This window comes from Zonotrichia albicollis, chromosome 5 (assembly GCF_047830755.1).
Source record: "Zonotrichia albicollis isolate bZonAlb1 chromosome 5, bZonAlb1.hap1, whole genome shotgun sequence".
Classification (NCBI taxonomy): Eukaryota; Metazoa; Chordata; class Aves; order Passeriformes; family Passerellidae; genus Zonotrichia; species Zonotrichia albicollis.
In genome coordinates this window covers 28,154,926-28,168,530 of record NC_133823.1, presented here as the reverse complement: position 1 = coordinate 28,168,530, position 13,605 = coordinate 28,154,926, and the positions used below count along the sequence as shown (strand labels likewise).

The following is a 13,605-nucleotide window of genomic DNA, read 5'->3' as shown; positions in this document are numbered from 1 at the left end:
ACTAAATCACAAAATTAAAAAGGAGAAGTCAAAAGAAGAGTCAGCAGACAATGCCACTGCCTCTGGGCCTCCTTCTGACTGTGCATCACCTCCAGCACTCCTGCTGACTTTTTGCCAGCTTCTCAATAGGTCTACCTGTCAAACAAATGCCTCCTGGAAAAAATGGGGTGCCAGGAAGTCATTTTTCTTTAAAGTTATTACTGCTGAATACATTAGTTCTGATACATAAAAAACTGTGAGCAGTAATGTTTCTACAATTTGAGAATATACTATCCTGAGCAAATGCAGGGGTTTTTTAAGAAAGCCAAAACATTTGAATGCAAAGGCTGTTGTAATACCCCTTCAAGCTCTAAATGGTACACTGCCTCATCTGACTCCTCTCCTCCTCTGCAAGTAAATGGAGTTCTACTTCTGCTTACATCTTCCACAATGACGATATTTACTTCCTTCATCCACCATATAGGCACACAACAGCAAGACTTTTAACGAGAATACTTTAAAAACAACAGCAATAAACCTCAAAGAATAAATAAGGAGTCCCAAAATATCAGTCTAATGGAATTTAGGGAAAGTATCATCACTAATTTATTGTCTGACAATATTTTTATGCCAACTGAAAAATAAATTTTTTTTCAATACAGAGATGGAATGACATTAAGCAATCTTGCCAAAGCAAAAAAGATAATTCCACATCATAACATGTAATTAAAACCACATGGTTTCCATAGGAACAGATCAGGAAAACAAATAACTTTGTGATGGACACAGCAGAAGAGCACGAACAGAACCGGGTAACTCAATGCTCAAGAAATGTTATTTTGGTAAGAGCAAGATTTCCAGAACTTCTAAATATTGTGAAGATATTCTAACAGCCTGACAGAAAAAAATAACCTACGAGGTTAATTTCTTATTTTAGAATTCCTTAACAAAATTCATTATATGTGTGATGCACAAATAAAAAAATTACAGATGTATGTGTTTTAACACACTTCCTGGAGAATTCACTTCACATGTGTGCTTTTTGGGGGGTTTTTCCCACATAGATTCGTCTTCTTTCAGGCTGCTATGCCTATTCATTCAGGAAGATCAATTCACACAGTAGAGCTCTGTATAGGATCTATTCTTCTATACAGGAAGTGTCTGTCCAGCATGTGTCTGATCAGCTGGGCACCCACTCTCATGGGCACAAAATACAGCACTTTCAGATATTTAGATACCTTCTGGGAGCATCATATTATCCAGTACAGATTCATCATAAATAAGTATAGTTGATATTTGTAGAGTGTCACAACTTGCTGAAATCCCAAGGAAATATTCCAAGTTCATTCTCTCTGAAAATTATTTGGAGGACGATAAGGATTGAGACCACTGAATTGAGAGGAGTGACAGGACAACTTGGCTGTCATCTATAATTTATAAGTGAATTTCATAATCAAACAGTCTCTCAACATTATGAATTTATTCTCTTTCAGATTCCTTTTTAGCTTTAACAAACTAAAATGTGCCAGAAAGTTTAAAGAAAATGGGGGTATGTTTTGAATATTCTATTCATTACTTTATCAGTATATATAAAGTACCAGCAAAGGCTGAAAAATGCAAGTGAGTCTGCAGTTCATAAATTTTAGAGATTCTTTCCTGATGGCATACCTTGTCTGACAGAAGGGGAGCGGTATCTTTGTGAAATGAGTTATCCACCTACATAGCTCTGCTAAGGCCAAACAGCACAGCAAGCCCTTCACAGGAAACGTGAGCATTAGTATGCTTTTCAGACATTCAAGCCCTGCTGGATTTGTGAACTTACCCTTATTAGCTGGCTATAAGCTTATTCAGCTCATCATCTTCCTTCTGCCATGTTTTTCAGATCACTTCTGCTGAGAGGATAGCAAAGGTTGCTTCTGACAACACCAACCACTCCAAGCTGAGCTGAGCTGAAGCTGCCAGCTGGAACCAGCACAGATAAGCAAGAGAAGGGTCTGAAACTGACAGTTTGATTTTTAAATGTTGCTATCTGCAGTACTTCTGAAAAATCTGAGCAGAAAGACAGAAATTAAAGCTCTCAGAATAAGCTGAGAAGAAAGATGGGACAGGGATAGAAGGTGTATTCCACACTAATTTTAATTCTTGTGGATCCAAGCTCTAAAATTAAGAAGCTTAGCTATAAAACAAAGAGGAAGCACTCATGCATGCATACTACAACAACAATAATAAATAATCATCATCCTGCAATAAAGTCCTGACAACTGCCAAGGCTGTGTTCAGTTGCTTCTTAGTCTGAAAGTGAGCCCAAGTTAATTCTCACCAACTTAGAATAAATTGACAAAACTGTGCTCTGAGTTTCAGTCAGCCTCCAATTAGTTTCAAATAACTTTAAATATTGCTATAAGGAATTATCTTTCTCGGAACAGGCATGAACCATCCAAGAGCCATAAATAGCATATGAGGCAGGAACGAAAATTACCCAAAAACTGGGCCCGGGGCACCTAAAGCACATAGAAAACACGGAAGTAAATTAGCAGAACTAACTGCACAGCCAAATACCTTGGACTCCTGTTAGCAGAGAATTTCAACATCTGTTTTCATCAAGGGTATTAAATATGTCCCTAAATACTCTGAAAAACACTAGGCAAGACAACCAACACAGACTAAGGCAAACAGACTAATTCCACAAGGTTTAGCTGCTCCCAAGGAAGAGCTCCCCAAACAATCAAAAAAAGGAAAGAAAAAAAAAAGGAAAAAGCTCAAACTATCACAATTTTCAGTCCTACTTATTCATATTTCAGGCCCAGTATTATTAGGGAAAAACTTAATTATTTCAATTAGCTGGAACTACTTGTACCCCAGTAATTTTTAACAGAAGAAATAGGTTTAGAATTAAAGCAGAATTATCATTTACATCACTAAGATATGAATCAGTGTTGCTTTTAATTTTACCAATCTGTCACGGTGATGAAGGGTACTTACCTGAAATGAGTTCTCTCCCTGCATGAATCAATACATGTATTAGAAGCACAAAAAAAGTTCTCAGTAACAGGTAAAAAAATAAAAACCTTGGAGGCAATTGGAAAAAATGTACAAAACCATACATCATTATTATGCAAATAAAACATCAATTAAAATCAAGATTTGAATATAAATAAGGAATTTGTGTTCAGTTTTGTTCAGAATTTTAATTCCAAAAAAGGAATTTTGTGTTCAGTTTCTTCAAGTGTCCATGATCCCAGTCTAGGCCCAAATGATCAAAATGCTGATTTTTTAGAACTCTAAAATGTTTCACCATTCAAGAATATTTTTTTCTATTTTTGTGCCAGTCAAAGCTAATTGAATCCAATTTTACCAATACTGTCAGAAATTAGAAGTTGCATTTTTGGGTGAGGAAGCATCTTAACAAAAAGGATGTTACCCAGCTCTGTATAGAGTACTGACTTCACAGTGTGAACCCCCTCACCAATAAGTGTTTTGTACCCAGCCCATCAAAGTCCTACAGACCTGCTCCCAATTCAGGTTGCACAAGCTATTCCGGGCCTAATTTAATTTCTTCTCACTTCTGGTAAACTTCACACAAAATGACCTAAAAGCAGGTCACTTGTTACACCTGTTAAGAGGCTTGGCCCAATCTCTTTCATACACTCTGAAGAAAGAAGTTTAAGAAATTAATTATACAGTCAAAGTTTTAAGTGACCAGAATAAAGATACTCTTACTCAAAGAAATATAAATAGCCAGGAAGTGAACATCACTTTCACAAATCCAGCTGAGACAGATATTTATAGTATCAAACTGAGAGGTTAAAGATGACTAGATTAAGTATTTATGGATTTGTCTCCTTTTCCTTAGATTTGCCACCAAGGTTTACTTTAGAATACTCTTGTTTAACTAAACTTCACAATAAACTGACTTCATTCATCTATAAGATTTATGCATCTCTTCATGCTGAAATGACCTCATGTCACTATTGTGTATTTAGTGATAAGAAGGTCTCATTCCAGCAATAAAGCCATGTGGAACACATTACTCCAAGGCCTATTAAGTACAAAACATGCAGCGTTTATTTACCACATTGAGGGAACAGAGTCCTTAAAAGGTTATTTAGACTATAGCATGGAGACTAAAATATTCCCAGCGTCCCATTGATTTGACAGCCTGCCATAACTGCCTCATATAGTCTTAATTGGAACACAATAAACACACACACATACTGTCTTCTGGGAAAACATTCCCAATTACAAAGAGCCACGAGAAGAACAGCACTGCCTTTGACAGCTGGAATGCACACATTGTCATAATCCTACTGTAAGTGAAAGGCATGCATCTTCCTGAGCCTACAAAAGGTGGTGTCAGGTTGAATAAAAGTCAGAGTTGCAGGCCCATCCACCTGCGTGACACACTGATCACTCCAGCTCTTGCTGAGGGGGAGGAAAATCGCTTGCTGTTTTTATTTACAGATATAACTCATACATCTATTCAAATCAGAAACGGCATTTGGGGGAAGAATATGCTCTTCAAGTCTTGATCTCCATTGCAAATATAACAGCTCCACCTTGAGGCAGAACCCAGCGAATGTCAGTAGAAGGTGCAGTCAAGCTGAAGATGCCTATCAGCATACAGACAGCCACAACTACCCAAAACATGGATTGACATCTCCCAGTGTCCCTTCCTGCTCATATTCTTAGCATACAAGCAGGCATGTGTGCACATGATGCATGTGTTTGGACAAATTTACTGAAGAGAAATTAAATATATATCAAATAAACATCAATTTGACAGAGCAGTTCCCAAGGATGGTACAAGTCAAGCATAACAAGGCCTGACAGAAATAGTCCTTCAGGAGAAGGAATTATCCAAGCTCTCTCTAAGTAATGCACAAAATTTTAGACCATTAATTTTTTCATTATTGTATTCTTCCTAAATGAGGAGTAAAAAGATTAATACATTTCAATGTTTCATTTAAATCACTATTCAAATATTCTGAGATAACAATTTTAATACACTGCTAAGCACTGTAAGTAAGTAATCTGCTCTTCAAGTATTAATGACATTTTTATAGGTAAATGGGTTATTTTAAAAATTTAAGTGCTAAATATCAACTTGTATGTTCTTCAGACTACTTCAGGAGTTTTATTTTTAATTGACAGAGTAACAGTATTTAGGACTTTTCTAATAAATCAAAATTATGTCTGTTAGATTGGCAAGTCCAGACAGACGTAAAACCTGTGATGCATTTAAATGGATGTTGATTAGGGTACTGAGATTGATTATGGCATGTATTCCATATTTTCTTGGAGATGATCAGTAAGTGGAAACAGGATTTGCAGCAGGAAATCAGAGTAAGCTATACCTGTAGAACAAAATGATAATAGAATCATGGAAAAAAATAATCATCAATTGACTTCATCACTCTGAAGCCGGCACACAAGTACTCAGCTTGAGAAAAGTCTGGAATTTGTGCTGGTTTTAGCTGGGATAGAGGGAATTTTCTTCACAGTAGCTAGTATGGGGCTGTGCTTTGGATATGTACTGAAAACACTGTGGCAATACAGGGGTGCTCCAGTTTTTGCTGAGCAGTGCTTACACCCAGCCAAAGCCTTTTCTACTGCTCATACCTCCCCACCAGCAAGGAGACAGGGGTGATCTAAACTGACCAAAGGAATATTTCATATCATCTGACATCATGGTCAGCCTATGAAGCTGAGGAAAGGAGGAGCAGGAGGACATTTGAAATGATAGCACCTGTTTTCCCAGGTAATCAGCACACACACTGGAGCCACGATTTCCTGGAGATGGCTGAACACCTGCCTGCTCATGGGAAGTAGGAAACAAATTCCTTGTGCTCTGCATGTGCACAGCTTTTGCCTTCCCTATTAAGCTGTCTTTATCTCAACTCAAGAGTCTTCTTACTTTTACCTTTCTAATTCTCTTCCCCTCATGGCAGTGGTGGGAAAAGGGGAGAAGTGGAAGTGGCTGTGTGGTCCTTAGTTGTTGGCCAGGGTTAAACCACAGGATCATTCTGGAAAACAAAAAACAGAAAAAAAACTACTGGGGATTGACAGAAGCACAGCTTTGAAAACATGTTAAGAAAGTTATTTTGCAGGTAAGAAATATAAGAGATGAAAAGAGAAATTTTGCCCTATTTAGGTGATTGGGAATTCTGCCATTAAGGCTTAAGAAAACAATTCCATCCTTGGCATATAGGTATGACTCATTCTCCTTTTTCTCTCAAGTGTATACAAACTCATTGCGACCTTACCAGCATTGACAAGAGCTCTCTAAGACTGTAAATACTGCAAAACAATTAACCTAATTTATAAACTAATTATATCAATTAACCATTGAAGACAATGAGGAGCTTCATTGAAAAAGCCTTTTTTGCTAGTTCCAAGATGACAGGAATGTTAAAGAGACTTTACGCTTGGATAAAGAGGAGATAATGTCTTATGTTTTTTTCATAAATGAAGAGTAATATACAAATATATTTCAAATTTATTAATAATTTCTAGCCCAAAGTGTGACTCTTCACAAAAAATACAGGGCAAGTCTGTTACTTTCTTTGCCAAATGCTTTATTTCTAACTGTATTAAGGGAAACACAATGTTATTTTGATATGAAAATGCGGCACAAAAATAAGCATTAGTTTGATTTTAAAATTCAGTCAGCATCTATAATTTGCAATGCAATCTCTTTTATGGCTTATTAAAATAAGTGTTATTGAAACATAATTTTAATTCTATACAGCTGAACAGACTCATATATATTTATGACTGCAACAGATGTTTCTGCAGGCTCATTTAGAGCACTTCTCCTTGCATTCCCCTCAGCTGATGAGGTGCCCTTCTATGTTACAAGGAATTCCTTTTACATCACAGTGGTACAGCTGGTTAAAACCACCATCTGCACTCATAAATGCCTGGATTGTATTTAGCCACAAAACACAGAACTTGAGAATGCCTACTGAAAGCTGGAGATGAAGTTTTACATTATACTGGATGGCATTTGCACACATTCAATTTTTAAGTCCCTAAATACTGTTCATGTTGTCAAAATAACTTAAAGTAGAATTATACCAGCATTTGTTCTGTGGTGGCCATTTAGACTGACACAAGATTAAACTGTGATTTAACCTTTGTTTTTCCTAATCAGTGTTTTACGTGTACATCATAAGCAATAGAAAAAACTTTTCTCATTTCAAACCCATTCTTTAAATCATTATTTTCAAAAACAGTTACATTGATAAATTCCATTTATAAGATTCAGTAATTCACACACAGTCCATAACATTATTTACTGTCACAGTGCAGTGAAGCCCAAACACACACACTGGGCTCCCACTGCCTGGTAAACAGCAGTCACAGCTTATTTCTAGAAATAGGTTTTAGGAGCTCTGATCTTAACAGGGCTCGCTTCAATCTGCTGTAAAACATGCAACCACCTTAGTGTAGCCACTTTTTCAAAACAAACTAAAATCTACTTTAACCTGCCTCTTCATCCACGGGACTCACTTCTGTTAACTACTTTAGTTCCTGTAATTAAATCAGAGCAAATAATACATTTCTGCTCCTCATTTCTGCATGAGTCCTAGCATTTGTTTTCTCACAACTCCTTCCCCCAACTCAAACCAACTTACCTTGGAAGAATTATAGCCAGTAAAATTTCTTCTGTATCATTTCAATAAGGAAAAAACAGTCTTTATATAAGTAGCTGCACTGAAACCCTATAGGAAATTTAAAAGACATTCAGACATACTTTTAATTGATCTGATATTGATTTGCTATTGACAGAAGTTCAATCCATAGCCTGGAAACTTTTTCACTCATAAGGAAGAACGAACTCACCTAAGAAAGCTTTACATATATAATTTTACTCTTCTGCAAAGGGGTTAAGTTGCTCTCTAGTTACCTCCACCCTATCCCTTCAGATATCAAAAATCAGTCACAAGAGGAGTAGATAAAGTGAGATGATGAGAAGATTGCTGCAGAACACATGGTTGTCTAACAATTTGTAAAGATCACTCATGTAACAAGATGAGTGTTTTCAAACATTGCTACGTTGCTAATCTTTTTGTAAATATTACATCTGTTTTGTGTATGCATCTTCTGCATACACAAAAAAATGCTCAACCTTTAGCATAATATTAAAAAAAAAAATTCACTGTTTCTTCTATTCAAATGTAATACTGAATCCTTTCAAAGCTATTTTCTGGACTCCTATGTCTGTATTTCAGAGATTTGATTCACCAGACTTGTTAAAATTCTCAGTGAGTGCCAACCCTTACTTCTACAAACTAAAAAGAATTTTGAAAACACAACACATGGATGATTTGATGATTCATCTCTGCAACAATAGTCACTGTGAAGAAAACACATGCCTGGTACTTACAGCTTCTAGAAGCTCTTTTACACCTATGAGAGAAAACAATATAATTACCACAGAGAAATGCAACTATAGAAGGATCTAAGTACTCCCAGTTTCATTTGTTGTTTTATGTGTGGTTGGGTTAATTTTGTTTCTAACATTTGACTGTACTGAAGCTGCAAACTTCAAGGGCATAGTTGAAGAAAGGTCAGTTTTGCCCTTCTGAAATAATCAGGAGTACTAGTCTGACAGCTTAAAAGGACAGTATTTTCCAACCTAGTCCACTATTGAGATACTTTATAAATCAAAAATATGTAGAACTAGAGTGAATAAACATGTATCAATAAGGCATTTTCTTTCTATTGTTCAGAAATGATTAGCAGCTCTACTAACATTCTTTTGGTTCACCTTTACTTATTAGCAGACTTGAATTTGGAAATCTTTATAGGAAGAGACAAAAATTTATTTTATTAATTAAACATTAAAAATCATTTCAGTGAAAGCTTCTCCAGAAGCCTTGAGGAGGTTTATTTGTTACAAACTGCTGCACTCCAGGTAACTTACAAGTCAATTCAGAATCTTAGAGCTGTGCTTTGGTCACTGCTGTCATTCACTTTAGCTACAGGATTTAGTGTTAAGTCATAAAGGGAGAAGAAAACAACTATCACATCTGTCTGAAGTTACACACCCCAGTAAAAATGTGTCCTCAGACTGCAGTAATTCTGTCCTCAGAATTGCAGTAATTTTGTGAATTCTAAGAGTCTGATTAACTTAAATAAGTACTTTTGGTGAATAAGTGTCTGATGAGGCTAGCAAAACAAATCAGAGATGGCATTAACATTTACAGGGTGTAAAGATGTTGAGTCTACCTGTCAGGTGGTAGTCTTGGCTAAGATGGATGCCTAAAACAAATCTACTTGTTCTCCAATCCCTTTTTAGGGAGGCAAAACAACTTGCTTCTGAGCCAAGAACTGTCTATCCCACACAATGACACACCTCCCCTTTTATTTCAGTAACTGAAAGAAAGCTGACTAAACTTCTGTTAAAAAGCAGTTTCACTGTCAGCTTTAAAAGACTCAGCTCCAGCACTAATTGTACTTTTCAGAAAGCAAGTGCTCTAAGAGAAAACTTATAGAAATTAAATAAATACAAGACTTCCATCAAATCTCTTAGAATGTCATGACTGCCATTACACGGAAGAGTTCCACTGAGAATATGTATTTCATTCTTAAAGGTGGAACAGCTTTGACCCTGTCTTGTCCTTCTCTTCATAAATATGGCTGCTGGCTTTATTTAGCTGATTACTTATGTTCTGCCAGCTTGTTTGCAATGTTAGTATTTGGGGACTTGGGTATTATTCATAATAACAACTGCATTATTAAGAGAGATTTGTTTTTCTTTAATCAATGCTATTTCACATAAAGTGCTAAATTTAGAGATTATGTGAGGAGATTTCACAGTTCTAAGGTATTTAACAGCTGGAACTCAGACCACACACAGATGACATGTTCAGGGACTTGGATGGCCAAATTTATGCACAAGTGAAACCTCTAAAATATATTTTGTTTGTCCCAAACTTAAGATTTTATTTCCATTCTGATTATATATATGTAATGAGATCATAAACTGAGTTATAAACAATGCAACAGATTCTTTCTAGACCTGCCAGCAGACTGAATAAAACAGTCTTATACAGTAAACCTAAAACTTAATTATGACACACTGAAGACTTATGTTCTAGACACTGAAAGTAATTATGTCACATTTCATGAGAACTTTCCCATCTATTCTCAAAGTCCATAAAATCTGAACACCTCTTTGCTGGGTGTATTTGCTTTTAAATTCAGGAGAATGCTGCAACAGAATCAGAATGAGACTAGTCTTATTTCCAAACATCTTACTGATTTCACTAAAGGAAAGTGCAATAAGAACAAACCAGAGATTGCACTTGAAAATTTGTCTCATTAGCTCCAGATTTAAATATGGTGTTAATTAGTTAAATTTCTGAAGTGTTTTGAAATAGCAAACCAATATTTAAAAAAAAAAAATCAGAAAATAAGTTCTTCTGAAAAGAACTATCATAATATAAAAAGATTTTGGTCTAATATTTTGCATTTAAAACAGTATTAAATTATTAGTAATAAAAACACAGCACTAAAGGAAGAACAATTATTTAATAATATTGAATAATATTTTAATACTTATCATGTACCTTGGGGTTTTTTTTCTGTGAGAGAAAAACAAGCCTGGAAAAGAATGTGTACATCCTTCATGAATTACTAGAGCCCCAGCAAATTACTGTGGATATCCAGGCAACCATTCACCTGCTGCTATTAAATGGGAAAAGAACAGTTACCTTGGCAACTGCTGTATCTCACATTACACTCTGTTACTTCCCAGACAAAAACATGGTCTTAGGAGAGAGTTGTGGAGACCTTGTGGGTTTTACATTATCACTGAAAATGTCCTCAGGGACACCAAAAGAGACTTATAAAGACATCCCAATTCTCAATTAGAGAGAAGAGAAATGCGTTTTCATTATATGAAATGAAATGACAACTAGGTATGGTCTACATCTTAGTTCATATATGGACCATTAAAGTTGTAGGGAGGATTTTATTTTGCTTCCCTTTAATTTACAAAGGAAGAAACTATTCATCAGATTCTTTAAGAGATTCGTGTGATGTGGTAGTGTGTTGTTAAGTTTCTTGTGTTATTCCCCCAATTTATGTATTGTTCTCCCCTATTATGTGTAAAATGGTTTCGTTCCCCCAGTTTTTCCCGCCACTGCTAGCCTGTCAGCTAAGTTGCTATAGTAACCGCTATTCATAGTTGCCGATATGTAATTGCTCCTCCCCTGGTTTCCCTTATAAGTGAACGTTGTTTCCTCCCTGGGTCCAGTCAATCACTCCCTTCCTCCTCCCAGGTTTCGAGAACCTTCTCCTCTCTGGAGATGGTGGTTGGCTGGGGTCCCAGGACACTTCCTTTACCTTTTGATTATTGGTCTCCATGGAATGTCAGTTCTGTGAAGTTCATCCTCTCACCTTTCCCGATTGGTTCCGCCTGTACCCACCCCCCCTCCTTTATAATCCTGTTTTCACCCCCCCTATGAAAAAACTTTTTCCCGGTTGGTTTCCCCGCGTTTGGATCCCGCAACACCTTCAATAAACCGATGTTTAACCCCCGGAAAATGGTCAGCTCCGTTCCTCCAAAATACCAGCGGGGTAAGCCAGTCCGCAGCCAGCACAGCCCGAGGCCATCAGACGCCGAAGGGTGCTGGCCAGGAATTGCAGAGGGGCGTCGGCCTTTCGCCCTCAGCTAGTCGGACTCTAAACTTCGGGCCACATATGCCCACCTCTGCAATGTGATACACACGTGTTTTATAAAAAAGTATATATGCATGTAGTATGTATTTTACAGTTCCTTTAGAATTGTACAGATTCCTGTGAAATGCACTGTAGGACATGAGCTGTGGCATCTCCTAGTGACTGCAGTGCCCATGCACATCAGATATGAGCTAGAAATGCTGAGATTTTAAAGAGTATAACAAGGCATATTTGTTTTATTACTAAATTATGCATGACTTCCTCCAAAGCAGAACAACAGAGTTTATATATAATCTGACATAAAATTAAGAAACCAAGAAGCTCATTTTAAAATGGTTTTAAAGGTCATGGTTATTATGGAAAAAAAACCAATTTAACATTTTTGTTTCAAGAAGTCTCTGTGCTTCTGTGTATACTATACCTTACATTATAAGACTGGCATCCAGAACCTAACTAAGATTTCCATTGAAGACATGGGCAGAATTTTTTAAAAGACATGGGCAGAATTTTTTAAAAGCAATTTAAATAACAGTTCCTAAATATTATGTAGAAGTGTATCTGCTTCTATTTCCCCACAAATAAATATACATCAAACTTTTTTTCAAAATAAAAAGGGGGAAATGAATTTTTTAAGGTAAGTACAATGTATTTTAAGCAAAGTTGCTAAGGCAATGAAGATGTGATATATCAAGAATTATACTACAGGGTACTAAATGATCTAGATAAACTCTTGAACATTGAATCAACTATTTGCCATGCATTGATGACAATGAGTATAGCTTTTTACCTGGACCCTGTCAATATTTTCAGCCAAGTCATTACCAGATGAACTGGATTTCACTCTATTTAAAGTTTGAGGGCACACTTTGCACATGAAAGCCTTTCTGTAGTTGTGGCTGCAGATTTATCCATTTGAGAGGTTACACAGGTGCTATTCAAGTTCTTTCATTCCTCGTTAATGAGAACCTCAGCTTGAAACTATATAAATTCAGCCTAAAGAAAAAAACAAAGCAAAATCCCTCAACTCCCACAACCCTTTAATCAGGTGAATGTAGCAAAATATATAGCCAGATTCAGTCAGCGGCTGAATCAGAATTATTTTGTTTCATTTTCAATGTTTTCTTGCATGAATAAATGTTTTAGGTCTGGAGACATTAATTACTGTTTTCCTTTCACACTGTATAGCATAATCCTCTAAGCCCCTCCAAAATCACCGTACTCTGGCTTCTTTTACCTTCCTAACTGACCACTGCACACCCTTTTGTTCTGATGACCACACAGGACCTTAAAAAAAAGAGTCATAGGCAAACTTTTCTAAGAAACTGTTACAAGCCAGTGCATCATCATCTTTTAGGATCTTGCCTAAATGTCAGAAATTCTGGGTTTTTTTATTCCTACAGATTCGAAATAGGAATGCAGTTCTCACACATCCCAGATTACACATCTACTTTTTGGATATTTCTAAGTGAAACTTTCTTCCTTCCATATTCTACTTTGTATAAATAGCATAGTTCAAAAAATTCTCTTTTCATGCAGAAAAAAAAAAAAAACTTATTTTTTTATCTTTGCTATGGTTTATTGGAGTTTCTTTTCCAGTGTCCTTTCAGTCTATGGATAAGGTACCAAAGAAATTTTTGTTTCACACAATTCACAGAATAAGGAGGTACTTTTCATTGTTATTACATACTGGTTTAGTTCTTACTGCTACACTGACATTTATTCTTCTGTTCACACTAGACAAGCCCCTGCAGACAGCAGCCACTCTCTGTTTCACTGTGCTGCCATCCAGTAATGGGTGGAGACAAGGGAACATCCCCTGCCCAAGCTGGTGAGACATGAAACAGAACCCAAGATTCCATAACGTGTGAACAGAAATTCCTTTCAGTTTCCCTTTACAGTGGTACTTGCTGTCCTACAGTCTTGTGTTTTACTGTG

At 36.4% G+C, this 13,605-nt stretch overlaps 1 long non-coding RNA gene across 1 annotated transcript in view; it reads right to left on the bottom strand.

The window, feature by feature from the left end:
* The window catches only part of LOC102060436 (uncharacterized), a 177,503-nt gene extending 166,826 nt beyond the window's left edge, over positions 1 to 10,677 (bottom strand). Inside the window, exons 1-4 of the long non-coding RNA XR_012580425.1 lie at positions 10,557 to 10,677; positions 8,369 to 8,391; positions 5,900 to 6,002; positions 1,802 to 1,941 (exon numbers count right to left, since the gene is read on the bottom strand). This is a non-coding gene — a long non-coding RNA (uncharacterized LOC102060436). The remainder of the gene's footprint in view (positions 1 to 1,801; positions 1,942 to 5,899; positions 6,003 to 8,368; positions 8,392 to 10,556) is intronic.
* Between the last annotated feature and the right edge of the window lie 2,928 nt (positions 10,678 to 13,605).